Source organism: Zea mays, chromosome 5 (assembly GCF_902167145.1).
Source record: "Zea mays cultivar B73 chromosome 5, Zm-B73-REFERENCE-NAM-5.0, whole genome shotgun sequence".
In the NCBI taxonomy this organism is placed as follows: domain Eukaryota; kingdom Viridiplantae; phylum Streptophyta; class Magnoliopsida; order Poales; family Poaceae; genus Zea; species Zea mays.
This window is the reverse complement of record NC_050100.1, coordinates 129,383,066-129,391,954: the sequence shown is the minus strand read 5'-3', so window position 1 is coordinate 129,391,954 and position 8,889 is coordinate 129,383,066. Positions and strand designations below refer to the sequence as shown.

The 8,889-nt window shown below is 42.0% G+C and overlaps 1 long non-coding RNA gene across 1 annotated transcript; it reads right to left on the bottom strand.

Moving 5' to 3' along the window:
* Positions 1–1,931: 1,931 nt before the first annotated feature.
* Positions 1,932–5,747, bottom strand: LOC100279913 (uncharacterized). The gene is made up of 4 exons (NR_159989.1): positions 5,281–5,747; positions 5,039–5,170; positions 3,193–3,351; positions 1,932–2,190 (listed from the first exon to the last, which is right to left on the bottom strand). It is a non-coding gene; the product is annotated as an uncharacterized lncRNA (long non-coding RNA).
* Between the last annotated feature and the right edge of the window lie 3,142 nt (positions 5,748–8,889).

The window sequence follows — 8,889 nt, the reverse complement described above, 5'->3', positions numbered from 1 at the left end:
AGAAATCTCACGTGGCACAAATATACTGGGCAAGAATGACAATATACAAAAAGAGACTCCACCTATAAGAATGATTACAAGTAGAGAGCCAAATAAATCATGGCCAGATGAAAGGAACGCGAGATTGCCAAAACCTAAATTGGTTGATGGGGGAGTACGATGGAAGACTATTATTTCAGCCCCAAGCATATTCCTATGTCCGTCGCAGAGATGATCAAGTCAATAATTAGCGTCCAATTAGAGATAGAGGGCAAAACGATCAGAAGACCAAATTGGTATGCCTTCGAGAGATATAAGAAAGACAAAGACATCAAATTCAAGAAAATGATCGGGCACTCCTTTCCTAGGTTGGACTAAGAAAGCAACAATGTGATCCTAATGGAGACGCAAACTGAAATAGGGATATCAGCTTGCACCAACCAAAACAAGGCGAAGCTTAGAAAGAAAACATGACCACTGAAGAGTCACATATTAAACGATGAGAACACGTACTCGAGATTCTTGTCTTAAGCTCATGTGCATCTATTTTCTATGAGAATATTACCTAAACACCTATTTAGATAAGCTTGGTCCTGAAGTAACGATGGAAATTCAGACTCGTCCTTGGCTACTGGGAAAAATTTCTGGGAATTAATATCAATTTGGGTCATGGCTCCTAGATGAGGACATGGCCTAATTTTGGGTTTATGCAAACAAGTCACCAATATTCTATCGTCACATCAAGCATACAAACAAACATAGGTTGGACTAATGGTCGAACTAAGAAGAACCATAGGCCACACAAACACATGTCTAAAAACACAACAAACAAAGCTAGAAATTGCTTATAGAACAGTAATACTTCATAAAGTTTCCAATTATTTATTATCGGAATAAAGATGAGAAAAGCAGGTTCGTTCACAATCACCAATTATTAGAATAAAGGTGAGGGAAGCATTTTTGTGCGCAAACAACAAACACAATGCAACAATCAGGATGCATGCTCGTCCTATTCGTCCTCACAAATTTCGCCAAAATAATGTGGCAATAGCGTTCTATATCGGTGGCATATCTACGTTCTCTCTCGATATGTTGCTAGTCGTCAGCTACACATACGAGTTCGAAGTTAGTGTACCTGCAGAAAATTCCATCACAGCCCAATTCCCAATGATGCAATTCACACATGACAGTTTATCACAGTTTATACTCCATATATTGCTATATGGAGGCCAGCTCCTCATTAAGCGTCGAGCCACGCATAGGCGCCGCTGCCACACTTTAACCACAGGGCAGCCCATTGTGGTACATTACACTTTTCAGTATTCCCATGTTTGTATGCCTATACACATCCATGGGGTACTGAATCCCAAAAAGTAATTACTCCACTTCGCAGCCTTCATATATACATATGTGTAACATGTATATAATCAAGCGCTTTTTATGCTCTTCCCTAGACCGACGGTTGTTCGATCATGCTCTCACATCTCACCTTACCTTGAGCGTCGATCCATTCAAAACTGAATGACCTCAAAAATAACATTACACATGTATGCATTATCCTTCCCAGGTTGTGGGTTAGTATTCTGAACTAAGCCACCTAGTAGTCCTTAACTTAGGGCTTATAGAGGATGTCGCTAGCATTATAGTTGTTCAAATCTGTTTTTCAAAACTAAACAATGTGTTTAGTTGAAAATAGGTTTTCCAAAACCAAAATTTTGTTTTGAAAATACTTATGTGACCGTATCATACTTAATCAAGCTCCGATACCAGCTGTCGCAGAACCTCCCAAGTTATTGGGCCCACATGCACCTGTCCTTGTCTAAAAGACCTCAGACAGCTATGCGTGTGCACCAAACAACTTAACAGGATCTGTCCGAGTGCCCGAGGACCCCGGATAAACGACTTACCACCAAGATCGCAGGATTAAGTAAACACAAATCACACACCAATATTTGCAGCGGAAATAAATTCTTTATTGCAAAATGATTATATGTTACAATAAGTTTACATTATACAATTATCGGAGTGATTACAGAAGAAAGTGATTCAAAAGAATTACACTTTAAAATGTATAAAACATTTATAAGTTTTAAAATACATGCTAGCTTAAGTGACAACCCTCAATAAAGAAGCTAAAGATGGGATATACTTATATAAGGAGGCCGAGCCCACCGGCACTTAGCACCATCCACAACAGAACAAACTTATAACCTGAAAAACAACAGGGAATAAAACCCTGAGTACGCAATTACTCAGCAAGACTTACCCGACTAAAGAAAAGACTCTCAAGGGTATGCTGGTTTATTAGGAATCAAGGTAAAGCTTATCAAATTTCAAAGACTCATTTTTGCAGAAAAGCTTACTAGTAGTGGATCCTTATGCCAAGCTTTTACTTCACCAGTTAAGTACTTTTCCTGAATCTAGATTTTCCTAATCTAGATCATTCACTTGTCCTACACTAACTTCATTTTAGCAGCTTTAGTTTCACTTGTTATCTACGCTGAAGGTCGAAGATCCAGTCTTCATATCCGAGAAGTTCAGCGATCCGAATCGATTAATACCCAGCTGGGGATCTTCAACCACACGACATATGTAGCACTTAACCCTTGCATATGTCAACTCGCCCACGGGTTTCTCAAGACCAGAACGGGTCCCCGCCAACCGAGAGCTCAGTACCCCACCATCCAGCCTCTTGCCAGGTGGATACACGATACTCTCGCCATCTCTCCACTCCCATTGCGGGCCGGCCTTTCTGGTATTGGTCCAACCGAGGCTAAGCTTACCCATGATGAGGCATGTGGCCAGTTAAAGGGTCCTAGATCAGCAGGCCAACAATCGGAACGGTCCTTAAGCGACACAGACGGGCGACCTTTCCTGCTCAACGTCTGGTCTCATATTAAGTTATTTCTGAAAACCTGGTACCTGTAAGAGGTACCCTACTGAAATGATGAAGTCATCAAGGCCTTTGATACCTTCATCACTCCAGCCTCTTTTCTTTGTAAAAACATGATTCATAGATCAAAACATTTTGTTCTTAGTCTATGAGCATACTAAGCACATCTAGCTTTTTAAAACATGTATCAAGGATGGTAATCAATAGTTCAAGGAAGTTATGCAAACGAAGGTTTAATCATTCAACTCCTACCACCTAATGCATCATAAGTGATAAAAGTTTAAAAACAGCAAGGAGGTGGCAAATGCACCGGGGCTTGCCTGGGATAACACTAAGTTAGTGTTGTTAGATGAAGACCACTTGGTGAGCATCTCTCATCCTGGCATTTGTTTGATTCACCCACTTTAGCTTCGTCCATCAGCATTATCTTGAGATCAATCCAAACCTTGCCTTTCACATCACGTGATCAATTAACGTACCTAAATGATATGCATAATGCATATGAGTGAGTAGGAGCATAAATAGCACAAGATAGATAAGTTATACTAAGGAGGATACAGAATTAAAGCAAAACATCACAACTTTTAAGTGTAACAACTAGATATATTTAATTCTACATCAAACATGGCGTTCTAGTCAATCGGACCTAAATCAATCACCAAGTAACATTAGCAACATACAAGTCCTAATATATTTAGAATATAACACTGATGTACCGCAATACTTAAAAACAATTACTATATGTTGACATATCACTACGTATCACAATTACGTTTCTCTGGCTTAACCAAATCTAACACAAACATCAAAGAATATTGAACCCTACACAAGCTATGTATTTTCCTTAACTAGAACATAGAATCGAGAGTCAAGTAACAATTCAAGCTCACAATTATTGAACACATCTAAAACTTAGTATGTTAAAAACCATCCATCTAACTTTCTAAAACATTCCTCTAGATTAACTATTAATGTATATCGACTAAACAAAACATCAGAACATACTTAGAACTAACGGATAATTCACTACCAATTAACATAGGGTTCAATGAAATTGCACTCATCTTAACTTAAAGGTCTAAATAGTCGCTAACTCAAATACACTAACCAAAGTATTTACTTCCTTCTTAAAATGCTAAAGTCTAAGGCAAGCATTAAGAAAGAAAAGAACAACCATATACAACTACCATACTTCATTAATCAAGCCAAGGACTAAACAAATCTAGTTACCTACAAAAAAAATTCCAAGCAAATCATTTTAATGCCTGCTGATTTTGGGACAGCAGCACAGCGGTTAATTGTTTTATTCATAACTCACAAATTATGCATCCAAAAATAGTAAACTAAGACTTTCTGGAAAGATTATAAAGTCTTCTACACCTTTGGTATTATCATCACAACAAGATTCGATCTTTAGAAAGGTCAAACTGTACTAAACACAATTTCTGTCCAGATTTGGACAGAATTCGGTCACTCACTTTAAAATTCCATAACTGGAGTTTCAGATATTCAAATCAGGTGATCCTAGATTTTTTAAAAAGCTAATACAATTGTTTACAATTCATTTATAAACATCTCAAGGTGATTCAATGTGTATCGAGGTCAGTTAATACAAACAAACATTGCTGTCCAGATTTGAACAGATTCAGACATCACATTTCAAACAGCCATAACATGACTTTTAGATCACCAAAAAGGGTGATCCAAAATTTGTTGGGAAGCTTAAGAAAAGTACTAAAATTCTTCTATAATTACTAAAGACTGGTTCTCATTTTAACTTAGCCAAAAAATGCAATTTTCGAAACCTGTCCAGAATTGGGACAGATTCTGAAACTGGACTTGAAAAAATCATAACTCCTAAACTACTAGTCCTATGGTTATGAAATTTTAGCACAAGTAAGATGAAGAGGTTAGCTACAACTTTTCTATATAACACTTTCACAGAAAACATGATTTACTTCACTCAATTAGTTGCACAATCAAAACTGTACGTGCAGGTTTGGACAGCAATACCGTCATCACTTATTTTAACCATAACCATGAATACAATCATGTCACTATCCACGAAGAGGTATCACTACTAACTCATGATGCATATATATTCACCAAACATATCTATTCAATTCATCTAACAATTCAATCAATACTAATAATGAATTAGCTTACCAACACTAAATAGACTCGGATTTCGCAAGAGCAACAAGGATCTCCGGTTCATCCATTCCATCAAACACCTAGACCGCGTCGAACTGAAACACGGTTTCGTCTCCATCGATTTCCCTAGAACTCTCTTCCAATCTCACACACAAACACATAGAGTTTCACAAGCGTCATGACATGGACAACAAACTGAAATCAAAATATAACACGCAAGGTCTAGGGAAAGAATAAAAAGATTCGGAGCTCACCACTTGACGAAAGGGAGGGGGGCTGGCGCTTGGGCTTTCATTCATGGAGAACAAATGAAAAAAGGGAGAGCTGCTGCTGCAGAATTAGAGGAGGGCTATTGCTCCACGGAAGAACAGAGAGGAGGCTGGGCACAGAGGGAGGGCGAGCAGGGGAAGGAGGTGCCATGGCTGCTTGCTGCTGCTGGCGTGGGGAGAAACCAGTGAGCAGAGGGGCTGGGCGAGCAGGGAGGGCGCGGCTGGCGAGCTGGAGGTCGACGGACTCAAACACAGGGACGCGGTGAGCTCGACCATGGGAGATGCAGAGAGCAGCGCTATCGGATGGAGCAGGGACGGCCAGCTTGGCATGGCCATGTGCGACGGTGGCCATGGCGAACTGGAGCGGCTGATGGGGGCTTGAACAGAGGGAGCCGAGGGCACGACCATGGGAGGGAGGAAGATGGAGCGAGCTGCAGGGAGGAGAGTGCGGCTGTGAAGGAGAGAAAGAGACGTGAGGGAGAAAAAGAAGAGAGTTAGGCGGTGGAGAGAATAAGAGAGAAGTTTAGAATTTTCTTCTCCCATTTTCATCAACAAAATAATACAAACCCGAGCTCAAAAATTAGGGTTTGAACAGGGTATAAGTGGATCAGATCACAACGATACGGGTCGACGGTACTTGTGACAAGGTTGTGACAGGGTTTGATTTAATCGAAACCAAATAGAATTTATCTGAATCTCATTTATTTTGGCAAAAGCAAATTTCAGAAATCTGAGTTCTGGTATTAGGATTTGGACGTGGTCTAATTTAGTCGGACTGAAACTTATATGGGTGATTGTATTTAGATAACATTTGCTTAAGTTTGAAATTGGACAAAAATATATCTGCTAAGGAACATATTTAATTTCTTCGCATTAATGAACTGGGAAACTGATTAATTACGAATACACGGTCTCGGCTCCAATTATCTCGGTCTAGTTTAGTTTTACATCAGTACTTTTGTCGTTGAGGTCTAATATTATTTGCTGGAAACCAACCACAATTATAAATCCTCGGACGTGATGTTTCGATTAACGAGGGGAACTAAATTATTTTACACCTAAAAACTTTAGTCGTTGAGTTCTATTTAATTTGTTTAGGATGAAATCCGAGGACTGAACTAAATTTTCAAATTCGTATTTGCGCGATCGATGAATTTTAAATGATCACCAGACACGCCAATCTCCGGAACAAATATGTTCTAACCTCGTGAAGCTGTTAGAACAGGCCGGATAGACAGAGGCGAAAAAGACATCGAAATTTTGATAGGTGAATATTAGAACATAGAGACTGTTATTATTGCCGATATTTCGTGCTTGAGTCCACAAGCACACTTCAACAGGAGGTAAACACCAGGGATGTTACAGTTATAAGCTTCGTCATCTGAAAGAAAGTTACCCTCAAGGAAATAGATGATCTCAGTTCTCCAGTCTTCACTATAAACAGGAGATATGTTAAGAACTGCTCTTTCAAGAAGTTCAACCGAAGGTGCTTTTATTGTTTCAAAAAATACTTTCGAAGGTAAGGGCAGCCCCTGTGCTGCTGACTTGGCTAGCAAATCAGCATGTTCATTTTCTCCTCGAGGAATATTTTTGACAGAAAACCCTTCAAAGGAAGCCTCAATCCTTCGGACCGTGTCTAAATATTTCTCAAGCTTTGGGTATCTTGTTTTACAACTCTTGTCAATATGACCAGAAATAACCTGGGAATCAGTTTTAAGAACCGCCCTTCTAATTCCCATTGCCTTTAACTTCCGAAGACCCAAGAGCAAAGCTTCGTACTCAGCAATGTTATTTGTGCAACTGAAATCAAGTCTTGTTGCGTAGCAAGTTTTAACTTTGGAGGGTGCGACCAACACAGCGGCTGCTCCTGCCCCGAAGGTTCCCCAAGAACCATCGCAGAATATGTAACACCCCAGGTGTTACCATGGCTAGAGCACACCTTGGCACTAAGGACTGTGAATTATATGTGGAAGAGGCTTAGGGCAACACATAAGAACTTTGGAGATCATGTGCTAATCAAGTTGCCAATGACCTAAGAAGCATTACTCTAATCCTTGCACACTTACTACCTTGGATAAGAGGGGAGAAGAACCCTAGACCTCTCTTAAACCCTATCTCCCAAAACCCTAGATAAGAGGGAAAAGAGAGTGAGCAAGTGTGCAAAGCATGAGTAACTTTTACCCAAACCTTAAGTAACCTTATAACCAGCAATTAGGGGAGGGAAATATTGCAAAAAGACCCCTAGAGAAACTCCAATTCAAATCTCCAAGTGGAGAGAGAGCTAGAGCTCTCTATTTCCCTCTAAGTCAAATTCTAACCCTAATCCAAAGACCAACCGTGTTCACCTTGAAGATGGCACCAAAACCACTTAGGTTCTATACCAAAAATGTGGTATACCACCTAAGGCACCCCCTGGAAAAAGTGGAAACCGAGACTTTGACGTTTGACAGGTATTGGCATCAGTTTTGTCGCGAGGTGGGCAGTGAGACAAGCCAGATTTGGTGTCCGTCTATCTCCTGATCTAGGGCGTATCCTCCATTGGAACTCACACATGTGAGATAGCCCTAGGTGCCAGGAAGAGGTCTGCGCCGGATTCATGGCAAGATTCGCACGTTTGCGATCTCTGGAGACGTTTGAACAATGGAAGAAACACACCTCCACGTGTTCGACGCTTCCTGCCCGCGCTAGAGCACGCTCACGCGCGCCCCCGCATGCCCAGCGTCGCGCCCGAGCCAAGCCAGCGCCATGGCCCGTGCCCGCGCCTATAAAGCCCTCCCAGGCTTCGACTGCACTCTTCCGCGCACCCTCAAACCTCACCAGAGTTGAGCTCGCCGCCGTTTGCCCGTGCGCAGCGTGTCCGCGGCCGCCCAATCCCTCTGTCACCGTAGACCGGCCAATAGAGCCATTCCCAACTCCGTCCAGCCCTCGGAGAAGACTGTGCACACCTCCGTGAAGCTCCCCGAGCGAGGAATCGGAGTTTGCTTCGCCGGAGAGGCCAGTCCACGCTCGCCGGAGCTCTCAACCCCGCCGGAGTACGTGGACCGGGTAATCCACTCAACCATCCTTCGATTCCTTGTGCACACGGTCACTACGTTACCCCATGAAGCTCACCGTGCCCTTAGATTGAACCAGTTCGCCGTGGTTTGGCCGGTACACTCGCCGCCGACGAGAACACCCGCCTGCGCGCGTGGACCGGGCGATTCCGGCCATCCCCGAAGTCAAGCCGTACCTCGACGTGACCGCCAGAGTCTCCCCGAGCCAACCCCACCCTTCGCCGGACCTCCCTCGCCGCCGGTAAGCCGCGCCACCCTTTTCTTTCCCGCGGTTACTGTTTACATAGGGGGAAGGACTGTGGGTGAGAGGGAGAGAAGGTCAGGGGGTTTTGTGAAATGTCAGAGACACAGGGGAATAGTGGCGCAAGGGTAGAGTTGCGAAGGTTGATTTAGTTTAAACCCAGGGACCTCGGTGTAAACTGTTTTTTTCAGAAAACCTTATTAAACCTGATTTTAAATTTGAACAGAAACTTTGAAAATCCATAACTTCTGTTTAGTTCATCCAAATTTGGTCAAACCAATTTTGCCAGACTTTAATTAA